The 11,728-nt window shown below is 47.7% G+C and overlaps 1 protein-coding gene across 2 annotated transcripts in view; it reads right to left on the reverse strand.

The window, feature by feature from the left end:
• Positions 1–1,835, reverse strand: part of TRIOBP (TRIO and F-actin binding protein) — a 60,239-nt gene extending 58,404 nt beyond the window's left edge. The window contains exon 1 of one of the 2 annotated variants that reach the window (XM_028747617.2): positions 1,813–1,832. The gene's annotated coding sequence lies outside the window, so the exon portion shown is untranslated. Of the gene's footprint in view, positions 1–1,812 lie in introns of both variants that reach the window. The other variant, XM_077934978.1, reaches the window with a different exon arrangement.
• Positions 1,836–11,728: the final 9,893 nt, after the last annotated feature.

Genomic DNA, 11,728 nt, shown 5'->3' on the forward strand with positions numbered 1-11,728 from the left:
AGCGATAAGAAGTGGGGAGACAGCAGCTCAGATCCCTGCTCACTCAGACAGTCATTATCATTTATCCTCACCTACTTCACAGGGCTGTCGTGAGGACAAGACTATGGGATCATGTAGCTCAGTTGGTTACAGTGAGGTGCTGACAACGCCAAGGTTGCAGGTTCGATCCCTATATGGGACAGTTGCATATTCCTGCATTGCAGGGGGTTGGACTAGATGATCCTCAGGGTCCCTTCCAACTCTACAATTCTGGAAGCCTCATTTTAAAATTATACAGGACAAGTTAGACATGAAATAAAACTGTGGAGTGCTCTTGTTCAGCATACTCTATTCCAGAGGCAGCCAATACCCTCCTCAGAGGTTGTTGAACTACAACTCCCATCAGATCTAACTGGCCATATTGACCAAGAGGTGTTGAACTCTACAACATCTGGAAAGCACAACTTCAGTTATGTCTGCCCTGTTCCATTCCTCTCCCCACCCTAGTTTCAAGTTTACACGCACATCTAGCAAACAGTTATGTCAGCATTCTAGGGCCATTGAGCTTGCTGAATTCTCATTGGGCTTTTTCTTGGGGGGGGGTGGGGTTCAATTTTTTTGGTACTTTTGCAAGCTTCATGGTTTTTCTGAGCCAGCAGCTACTGCTCTCTTATGCTGGGGCGGTGACATTTTAGCTATATTAGCAAGGGTACTCATAGTCTGAACATTAGTATGAGAAAGAATAGCATTTAGCATGCAGTAAAATTATCACATTCACCCCTTCAGCAGGTGGGTTAGGTAAGCAACTTTAATTTGACAGACACTGGAAATGGAAAGGGCCAAGTTCATGCAGAAGGGACAACTTGGGGGAGGGAGAAGAGGAGAAACAGAAACACATGCTTGGTCACCAGATTAATTTTAACAGTGAGGCATCAATCAATGGGTGTTTCCATAAGCATTATGTCTGGATTAATAACCATTGGCACCTACCCTTGCTTTTAATCTATTCGTGCTCTTGAGGACATAAGGTGAATAGAATGAGGTTACTTGAACCAAGCATGAAACAAAATTGCCTTTGCAATTTTGCAACTTTAAAATAAACGTAGGCCTAATTTGTTTCCCACCACCAACAGGATATTTCTTCAGAGTTTCGACACATACTATTTCTGTGTGCTGGATTTTATGAGCCACCACAGTCATTTTATTTCTTTGAAAGAGGTTGCTGTGCTCTTCTTTTAAGAAATAATCCATCCATATAAAACACCACTGTGGGAAGCAAAAGGCTGTGAAGAACAGACCAAACCGCCATACAATTATCACGTGCACACATCACAAAGCACCATATCCAGTCTGGCTAATCAGTCAAAAGACCATTTTAGTATTAATCAGAACTACCATAATATTTTTGGTTAAAGCCAGTTAAAATGAATTTATCCAACAGCAGTGGGTACTGCAGAAGACAAACTCTCACAATTAACACATGCTCTCCGAAGCTTCTTCACTTCTCAGCCTTGCGGGACTTCAAATTTCATTTTTGGCCCCCTTTTGCAACGCCTCTGCAGCAATAAAACCAGGTCTTATCATATCACCTGGGGAAGCCACACAAACACCTGACAATCCACTTTCTGCCTTTAAACGAGAGTGGGGCGGGGGCGCGTTAGGTAGTTTCACGTGTGTTTATCAAAATTCGGAAGATACCACTAAAATACTTCCGTGTTGCTTCCCCCAATTAAATTTATCAATATGCTCGCAACTTATCAATAAAACATACCGACAGAAAACAGCAGAAACGCGCGCACCCTTCAAAATGCAATCCTAAATATATATACACACGCGACTACAGCTGGAGCCCTTCCGCCGCTGTCTTCTCTCGCTCTCTTTTTTTTAACAATGAATACAAACGGGGAGGTGGACCGAGAATACAAGCACCGGCCCCTTTCCCATTGGCTGAACGAATCACCTTCATTTGAATACTACGTTTTAAGTGGCTGTTTGGGAGAGGGGGGTGGGCTAATTCGGTAGCGAATCAAAACCGCCGGAATGCTGATCAGTGCTTGGAACTTTCGGAGTCGAAACTTTTGTTTTGTTGCGTTGTTTTGTACATAATTAGCTCGGCGCCTCTTCATGTTTTGCGAGCCACGTTGCAGCGGCGCTGGGGATGTGATCGATTTCTCCCTCCCTTTGCAGCGTGAGCTCGCTTGGCCTTCGTGCCAAACCAGCGTCTCGCTGATGCTCCGAGTATTTTAAGTAATGGGAAAAGAAACGTGGAATCTACGCAAACGCAGCCACATGTGTTTTTGAGTCCCTGCGGAGTTCTCTGCCTCTGCTTTCGCCGTCACGGAAGCCTCTGCCTCGCTCTCTCGGCTTAGCACTCTTCAAAGGGTCGGCGCAATGTGTTTTGCAGGTTGTTCAGGGAGCAGCAGCAAATGACGCCGCCTCTCCAGCCCCGCCCCGCCCCCCAACAGTACCATGGGGCAGTTAATTTATTTTGGCACCTTAAGCAGAAAAACAAAATTCCCATAAACACCTCTTCGCTTACCTGGCAGTAAAAACAAACGTCAAATTAAATAGCTAAACCATTTGCTGACCTTTCCCTGACACTCAAAATCAGCTGCCTTAGGCAACCGCCTCACTGCTTAATAATGGAAGGGCCAGCCATTATTATTCGTCTCCCCTGATCGCCTCCTTCCATCTTGCTCAGGCATCTAGTTCTTCATCATCATCATTATCATTGCAAGAATGCTGTCCTTAGTCATATTACATATTACTGTCCAGGGGAGCTTATTTTAAAACAGCAGTCCTAAAAATGCCACAAGGCTCTGGATTGTGTTTGCTGCTGTTGAGTGCACTATGATTGGAACACAGGAAGTAGTGTTATGCTTGGTGGTCAAACCACTGGTTCACCTAAGCTCAAGTATTGCCACAAGGACTTGGGGTCCTCCTGATGTAGTCAGATTACAACTCTCATCATCCCAGACCATTGACCATGCTGGCTGGAGCTGATGGGATTTGGAGTCCAGCTGTATCTGGAGGGCCACAGGTTTCCCATCCCAGTTCTAGCCTGACTGACAGCAGGTACAGGGGTTCAGATAATATTATTTACCGGCCTTATCTGAAAATGCTGGATCTAGCAACTGAGAACATTCATATGCAAAGCATGTGAACTTCCCCTGCCTCTATGAGTTACCTGGGCATTGGTGTAGTTTTGACTCTGGACTAGGGTTTTTAAAACTCTGTATCCTGAAGAAGCTTATTGGGGATTTCTTAAGAAGATGATCGTCAGTATGGAGGACTAGATTTCCTTAATGGCTGCTGGCCCACTGCAGCTGATGTTCCCTTCAAATGTGCAGCAGCAAGGGTGGCTGTGGTCCAAGGTGCCCTCTGAGTTCAAGACGGGTGACAATAAGCCCCAAGAGACCCAGCTTATCATGCACCATGCAAACTGAGTATGCACACGAGAACACACATCAGAATTTGGTGCAGCTTTGGTTTTGCAGCAGACAGTCCAATCTGGAAATGAATCCCCAGAAGGTAGAGTTTCAAAGCCGCTGTTCTTATGTACAGACCAAGTAAGCTCTACAGCATAGAACTGAGACTATAAGGTTATATCCAAGGATAGTCATGCTCAGAACAGACCCATTGAAGTTCTATGCACAGCCAGGCTCAAAGGCTAACCTGTTCCTGTCCAGACCTGCAAAAACTTCCATTACCTGTGCCACACACCTATGCAGTAAAAGGCTGGGTGCAAACCAACTCAAACTACATCTGTCTCCCTTTGCTCCATTCATTTTCATTTCTCCTTGTTGCACCCGGTTGTTGTTTTGGCCTAGTGCAGCCTAATCCCAGCTTCACTTGTGGAAATGGTGCACCTGCCATTTCTAAACACACCCTTCGAGGGGAAAAGGGGGTCAACAGAAGGCCCAGATTAGCCTTTCAAAATAGCAAATGACTAGCCCAATCAGAGCAGATGAGTAGAACAAACTGGGGCCTGCACCTGTGTGAGAGACTAAACAAAGTCACATTTGCAAAGGGAGGCCAGCACTTCCAGCCGCAGCCCCACATTCCTGCTCTCTCCAAGCTACCCTCTAAGGATGCTCAGACGTATTTCTCACTAGCTTTCAAGCTGCAGTGGGACGCGGGTGGCGCTGTGGGTAAATGCCTCAGCGCCTAGGGCTTGCCGATCGAAAGGTCGCGGTTCGAATCCCCACGGCGGGGTGCGCTCCCGTTGCTCGGTCCCAGCGCCTGCCAACCTAGCAGTTCAAAAGCACCCCCAGGTGCAAGTAGATACTGTAAATAGGGACCGCTTACTGGCGGGAAGGTAAATGGTGTTTCCGTGTGCTTGCCAGAGCAGCGATGTCACGCTGGCCACGTGACCCGGAAGTGTCTCTGGACAGTGCTGGCCCCTGGCCTCTTAAGTGAGATGGGCACACAACCCCAGAGTCTGTCAAGACTGGCCCGTACGGGCAGGGGTACCTTTACCTTTACCTTTCAAGCTGCAGCATTGGGCACCACATACATACTAGAAGCAGTTTCTGAGATCTTGGTCACAGGCAGAAGATGTGAGTGTGGGTACCCTCAGTCCTGGGGGCCAAATCCTGCCCTCTGGTCCTCTCTGTCTGGCCCTTGCAACCCTTCCAAAACCACATCTGCTTTCACATATCCCCAAGTGTTTGTTTTTTCTTTGCCTCATTGGAATGTGACCTTCAACTCTGATAAACCCCTCTTGCTTGTCTGGACGGAGGATAGAGAAGGGTGTGTGAGTGTGCACAGAATATAGCCTACTGTACAGAAGTAATAATAACAACATTGCTTGGCCCGTTTCTGCCTCTGGCCTTACCCACCACTGGCACGGGGCTTCCTGGAGGTTGCCCAGAAAGGAATGCAATCTTCTTATTGAAAAAAATATATCCACAATTCTAATACATAGATAATGTGTTTGGTATGGACCAGGGTGCCTGCGAGATGGTGTTGAACTTCAAGCATGATCAGGGATGATAGGAGTTATGGTCCAATGACCTCTGGTGAGCACCCTGTTGGCTACTCCGGGTGTGGACTTTCTGTATAAGAGTTGGAATATGAACTCCTGGCATCCCCTTTCCAGGACAGAGAACCTGTAGTCACCCTTCAGGTGTTATTGGACTCCAAGTCCCATCATCATCCCCACTCAGCATGGGCAATCAATGATCAGGGAGAATGGAAGTTGTATAGAATCATAGAACTGTAGAGTTGGAAGGGACCTCAAAGGTCATTGAGTCCAACTCCCTGCAATGCAGGAATCTCATCTAAAACAACCATGACAGATGGCCATCCAACCTCTGCTTAAAAACCTCCAAGGAAGGAGAGTTCGCCACCTTCCGAGGGAGACCACTGTGGCAATACCCAAAGGGACAAGCTTTCATGAATACTTGCATGGGCTGCATCCACTGAAATTAGACCTTTTCAATTTTCATAAAATCTGGGGTCTCTGCAACCATGTCTGGGGCCTCCCTTCTCTGTCGCTTAGTCTACCTGCCCCCCAAGGTGGGACGACAGCCTCATGGAAGCTTTGGCTTTGATACCCTTGGCCATGTTGTTCTATCTCTCCGCAGGGGGAAACTCACTAGAGCAAAGCCTGCGCATCTCTTCATTAGACCACCCAGCCACTGAAAGCTGCTCTTCCGCCCATCAAGAGGAAAGCTAATTCATTGCACATTCAAGCACATTTCTAATTGTGGGCAATTCCCAGATGGAAGCAGCCGACTGCAGACAGGCCTTGCAATCCTATGGTGCGGCTAAGTTGGCAACTGCTACACAATAGGCAATGATGACGTTGCTAGCTGGGGTCCTGCACTCCCGCATCACTCTGACACACTGCAGCACAGACAGAGGGGCAGGGGGAAAGTGCAACCCCTGGGACTGCCAGAGGAAGAGGCACACACCCCCCGTCCCCAAGACCACCGGTGCCAAAGGCTTCAGGTCCAATACGAAGAGTGAAAACACAGTATGCATCTTTGGACCTGGAGATATTGGTCTAGTTGTGAGTAAGGGGTCTACTCATGAGTAAGCAATCCCCGATACTCCTCTACTGCCAGCAGCTGTGGTTAGGGTGTGGTTTAGGAGGCCAGAGTATAAGCCTTCTTTGCAGGATCAGGCCCATGATCCATCTAGTCCAGGGGTAGGCAACCTAAGGCCCAGGGGCCGAATGCGGCCCAATCGCCTTCTAAATCCGGCCCACAGAGGGTCCGGGAATCAGCGTGTTTTTACATGAGTAGAAATGTGTCCTTTTCTTTAAAATGCAACTCTGGGTTATTTGTGGGGCATAGGAATTTGTTCATTCCCTCCCCCCAAATATAGCACAGCCCCCCACAAGGTCTGAGGGACAGTGGACCGGCCCACATCTGAAAAAGGTTGCTGACCCCTGATCTAGTCCAGCATCCTGTTCTGGACAGTGGCCAACTAGATGTCTGTAGGGCATGCTATGTTCATGGCAGTTTGGCTGCCTGTATACTCATCTCACTCCTTGGGGGCTTCAGAAGAGGGAGTGCAGGAGACACATCTTTTTCCATAACCTCCTCCCACTATTTAACTTCTGGTAGGGAACTGCAATGAGCTCTGGATTAGCTAGAATCCGATTCTCCAGTGAGGTGGGAATAAGACTGACATCTTCAGCTCCCCATCAACTACAGCGGGTGCCTATTCAGCTCAGGAATTATTTTGCTAGTGTAATTTCACATACAAGAGAGCAGCAGACTTTGGGCTCTCAAATATCAACGGCGCCCTGGGAAACGCTAAAATTTGGTACTCCCCCCTTCTACATCATCACTGCAGTGCCCAGTGCAGCTGAACTGGCCATGCTACCCTAAAACTGCCTCTGGAGGGACCCAGTCATGTAGAAGACGGGATCTGAACTGAGGGTCCTCACCATGCCCTTAACTTCACCCCCGCCTCTCTGCACCATTATGAGGGGCATTTAGAACAGTGTTTCCCAACCACTGTTCCGCGGCACACTAGTGTGCCGCGAGATGTTGCCTGGTGTGCCGTGGAAAATTCGAAAGATTTTTTTTTTTTTGGTAAAAGTCAAATTAGGTCCTAATCTATCCCTCGAGCGCCTCTTGTCCGTTATTGTGACACATGAAGCGTGTTCCCGCCCACTCCCCGCCCTCCCTTGCTTCTCTCTCTCTCTCTGTGGCGTTCTCCGCCGCTTCCTGCTGGGCATGCGCAGCTCGCCTCGCGCTTCCATTCCGGCCCCTCCTTCCCCCGACTACCCCGCAGCTCCGTTCCTTTCTCTTTCTCGCGTGTCAGAGAGCGGCGGCGCGAGCGCGGCGGTTCCCTCAGGGCTGACGGAGGGCTCGAGGAGGAGGAGGCAGGACGTGGAGGTGGAGAAAGCGGCGGCGGCCACCCCCCACCTCCAGCTCGAGGCCCGCGTAGAAAGCTGAGGGGGAGAGATAGATAGAGGTGGGCGGCGGGGGTGGTGGCGGCGACCACGACCAACCGCCACAGTAGTTGTAGCGGTGGCGACGGCGAGCAGGGACTCCCGCTCTCTCTCCGTCGTGTCTCTCTCTCTCTCTCTCCCGGGCCCGTCCGTTGAGTCTCCCGCGCGCCTCGGCTACAAGATGAGCATCGAGATCCCGCCGGGTCTGACTGAGCTGCTGCAGGGCTACATGGTGGAGGTGCTGCGGCACCGGCCGCCGGACCTGCTGGCCTTCGCCGCCGAGTACTTCGCCAAGCCGCACTCTCCTTCCTGCCTCGCTTTGCTGCCTACTCCCCCCCACCCCCAAAGCTTGGAGGTTCCCCGGCGCTGCCCGCAGGTTTGACCCCCTTCTCACACCTGTTCGCGCTCCTTGCACGGAATGGGGCGGATGGGGAGGAACGGGGCTCGCCGCTGCCTCCGCTCGCCCTCCCCCCCTCCGCCGGCGGTCCCGCGATTCTTGGCTTTTTGGCGGTTGGCACAGAAGGAAGGCAAGGGGGAGGGGAAAAAATTGAATCTTACACTTTCGTGCGTCCCTCCCGGCATGACGCTGCACGCTGACGTCACGGGGCTGTAATGGTGGTGTGCCTCAAGATTTTTTTCATGAAACAAGTGTGCCTTTGCCCAAAAAAGGTTGGGAAACACTGATTTAGAACATGAGCCATGATATTGTCCGAAATTCACTAGGCTTTTGGTTAGGTCATCTAGCTTGAAGCAATGATGTCATCTTCTGACCACTCATGTAACCCTTATACTGCTTTGTACTGTTGCCCTGTTTTGTTTTTATTGTTTGGAATAAAAATGATATTTTATATAAGAACTTCATTAGGCTGGCACGAGGAATCGAGTGAATAGCTCTCTTATGTTCATCCAGCTGCTGCAACTCAGGGCTAGGACTGCTTCCCCCCGCAAACACTTGCATTTGACAGAAATTCTTTTAAGAATTGACATTTGAAAATTTCACCCCAATCTCGTATGATCTCAACAGAGGCAATGGCAAGCTAATGCCTTCCGGTTTCAGAGGATTATACGCGGTTAAATAAAACAGTGAAAAAATAGCAACACTCTTCACTGAGCTGTGGAATGCGACAGAACCAGACCATTACGAGTTACTCAGAAGTAGGGCAAACCCATTGATATTTCTTCATTTAGCACCAAAGCATCAGGCCTTTTTCCAACTCAGTTTCCATTCTCTTTGCTAGTTAACAACTTTGGGGTACAGAAAACACTTCAGAGGCTGTCCAAGAGCCAAACACTGCTGCTTAGCAGCAGCCAATAGCCAATAAGAAAAATATAAAAGACATCATTTACACCCCCCTATTAAAAGAAATAAACAGAGCAAGGGTTCTATAGCAACCTAGAAAGCAGAAGATGTAATGAAAAAGCAGAAATACTTCTGATTGTCACGAAAATTGTGCTTTTTGCATTTATCCATGCACCAGGAGTGGCCTAAATATTTAATCCTATGAGCTGCATACCAAAAATCCTCATATGATCAAGAGTCACAAGACACACACACAACTATGCCTCTTCACAGTCGGATGCAGTAATGCTTCTTAACACCAGTTGCTGAAAACCCCAGGAGGAGAGAGGGCTCTTGTGCTTGGATTCTGCTTGCAACTTTCTCACTGGCATCTGATTGGCCACTGTGAGAACAGGATGCTGGAGTAGATGGACCACTGGTCTGATGCAACAGGCTCTTCTTATGTTCTGTCCTCTTCCCATCCCCACACTTAGCCAAGAATCCCAAATATCTCACCAAAGAAGGCAAAAAGCAATCTGCCTTAACAGTCAGACATTCCTACAGTCCTCCTGTGAGGGGCATTTTGGATACTTATGCTTGCTGTTTACAAATGTCTACGTACTATATCTTGCTTACATGAGTAAATTACTCCCCCAGTTCCTTGGTGCACTGTTTGTTACTTCTACAATACAACTCATAATTAAAAATGGCACAAGACCAAATGGGACAGATTAAGACAATCCAGCATGAACATGAAGGCTAGGTCTCTCGACTGATGTCAATAATATATGAAACTTCGGCAAGAATCCCGGAAAAGGTATTCCATACACAGGCTGTCACAACTGATAAGCCTCTCTGACCTATTAAGAAGTGATACCTGAGTTTGCTTTTTTCCTCCTCCCTCTCACCTCCTTTTCCTTTTATGCCGGACCTTTTAAGCCCAAGCACAGGGATTTGTCTTGTGTAACTGATTTGAAAGCCACACAGAGACTTTTTTGTCCAAAGAGGGGTGGTAGTGTGTACTTTAAAATAAGTAAATTATAACCACAGAAGGCAAGAGGACTCAGTTGATGAATTTAAGGTTCACACAGTCTCATATGGGAGAAGACTGTCCTTACATACCTGAGTGTCTCAGGTTTTAAAATGTGCGAAACCAGGACTTTTGAATTGTGCGCAGAAACAGACCAGCACCCACTGCAGCAATTTAAAAATATGTTTCTTGAAGCCCTTTCCAGTTAGCGGCCAAGCAGCTGCATTTGAACTAAGCGAATCAAAGAATTGTGGAGTTGGAAGGGACCCTGAGGGTCATCTAGCCCAACCGCCTTTAATGCAGGAATCTGAAGTTTTTGGACAGTCAAAGGCAGCTTTGTGTTTAATATATTGCAACAGTCTAATCTTTACGTTTTCATCCCCAAAAAAGTTTTTGATTCGAGTTTCCATTGAAATGAGGCTGTATTTTAATGTTGTATTTTAATCTTGTTTTTAAGTTGCATTTCAATCAATTTGTTTTTATATTGGGTGTTAGCTGCCCTGAGCCCGGTCTTTGCTGGGGAGGGTGGGGTATAAATAAAATTTATTTTTATTATTATTATAATCAATAGGTTGCCAGAACACAGATAAGTGCAGTCAACCTTTCTATCTACATCTCATCCCACACTTAGGGCTCCGATGACGATGCCCGATCTATCAGTGGACCAAGAATGAACGCAATTCTTTAGAAGTGCTATTCCCACTAGAACAGGTTAAATATCGCCTCACCATTATGGGGGGGGGGGGAGGGTTCATACGGAAGTCAGTCAGTGGGCAATGCAATGTTGCTGGCCCTTTCTAGCCCTTGCTCAATTAAAAAAACCACACGTCCCTTGTGAAAACTACTGCTGCAAATCTGGCTTCTATGATTTCAAAACATGCACACTATATAAGCAATGAATTATCCTGCAATATTTAGACGGGCCTGTGAGGCTTGTCTTCAGCACATTCTTCTCTACGCACCATTATTTTTTAAGAAATTGGTGCCTCCCCCATTGAGCAACAGTGCTAATGAATACCAGCTACCACGTAGACTCGTAGTATTCAAAAAGCAAAGTAGAGCCTGATTTTTAACATGTTCACTGAACAGCTGTTTTGAGAATAACCTCCAAGGCAGTTCTAAAAGTTCAAAGGGGGGGGGGGGACCCCAGTCTGTGCTGCTGCTGCTGCTGCTGCTGCACAAGAGGCAGACAACAGATGAGTTTCTACTTCACACACGTCTGAGGGGCTCTGTCTGTATTGGTGGAGTGGACATATTGAAGCAAATGCCAGGTCATGACACATGAAACCCCAGCCTTTAGTAGCTGAAGAGATTACTTTCCTCCTAACACCACCCAGCTCCAGATAAGCAAGAAGCACTGTCCAGGATCTGAAGAACTATGCTACAAGATCTACAGACAGAGAAACATGGGCCTCGTGTTTTCCAGAAATCCTCCACCCCCAACAATGCATAGATATTCCATTTTTGAAATTCAGGGGAGATTCTGTAACATTTTACATAACAGCACAGGGTCCGTTGTTAGGGGGGAAAAGACTAAGAGAGGCAGTGTGGCGTTGCAGTTTTGAGTGCTGGATTAGGACCTGGCTGACCAGGGAGAGACTCCCCATTTAGCTATGAGGCTCACAGCGTGACTTGGGGCTAGTCAGTTTCTAAGCCTAACCTACCTCACAGGGTTGTTGCGAGGATAAAATGGGGAGGGGGATAAGATGTGTGTACACCATCTGGAGCTCCTTGGAGAAATGCTAAGATATAAATGTAGTGGTGGTAGTAATAGTAATAACAGCAGCAGCTGGAATACCCAAACTTACCCTCTTTGCCCTCCCCAGCACTTTCCTTTTGCTGCTACTGCTAGCTTCCTTTGGATACCCCATTGATAAGACCACCAGACCCCTTGGCACTGCATTTAAGACAAGTTAAATAGCCACCTGTCATGGATGCTTTAGTTGGAATTTCTGAATTGCAGGGGGTTGGACTAGAAGACCCTTGGGGTCCCTTCAAACTCTATGTTTCTAGAACTCGAAGTTTCTGG

The sequence above is a fragment of the Podarcis muralis genome, chromosome 10 (genome assembly GCF_964188315.1).
Source record: "Podarcis muralis chromosome 10, rPodMur119.hap1.1, whole genome shotgun sequence".
NCBI classification, from domain to species: Eukaryota; Metazoa; Chordata; class Lepidosauria; order Squamata; family Lacertidae; genus Podarcis; species Podarcis muralis.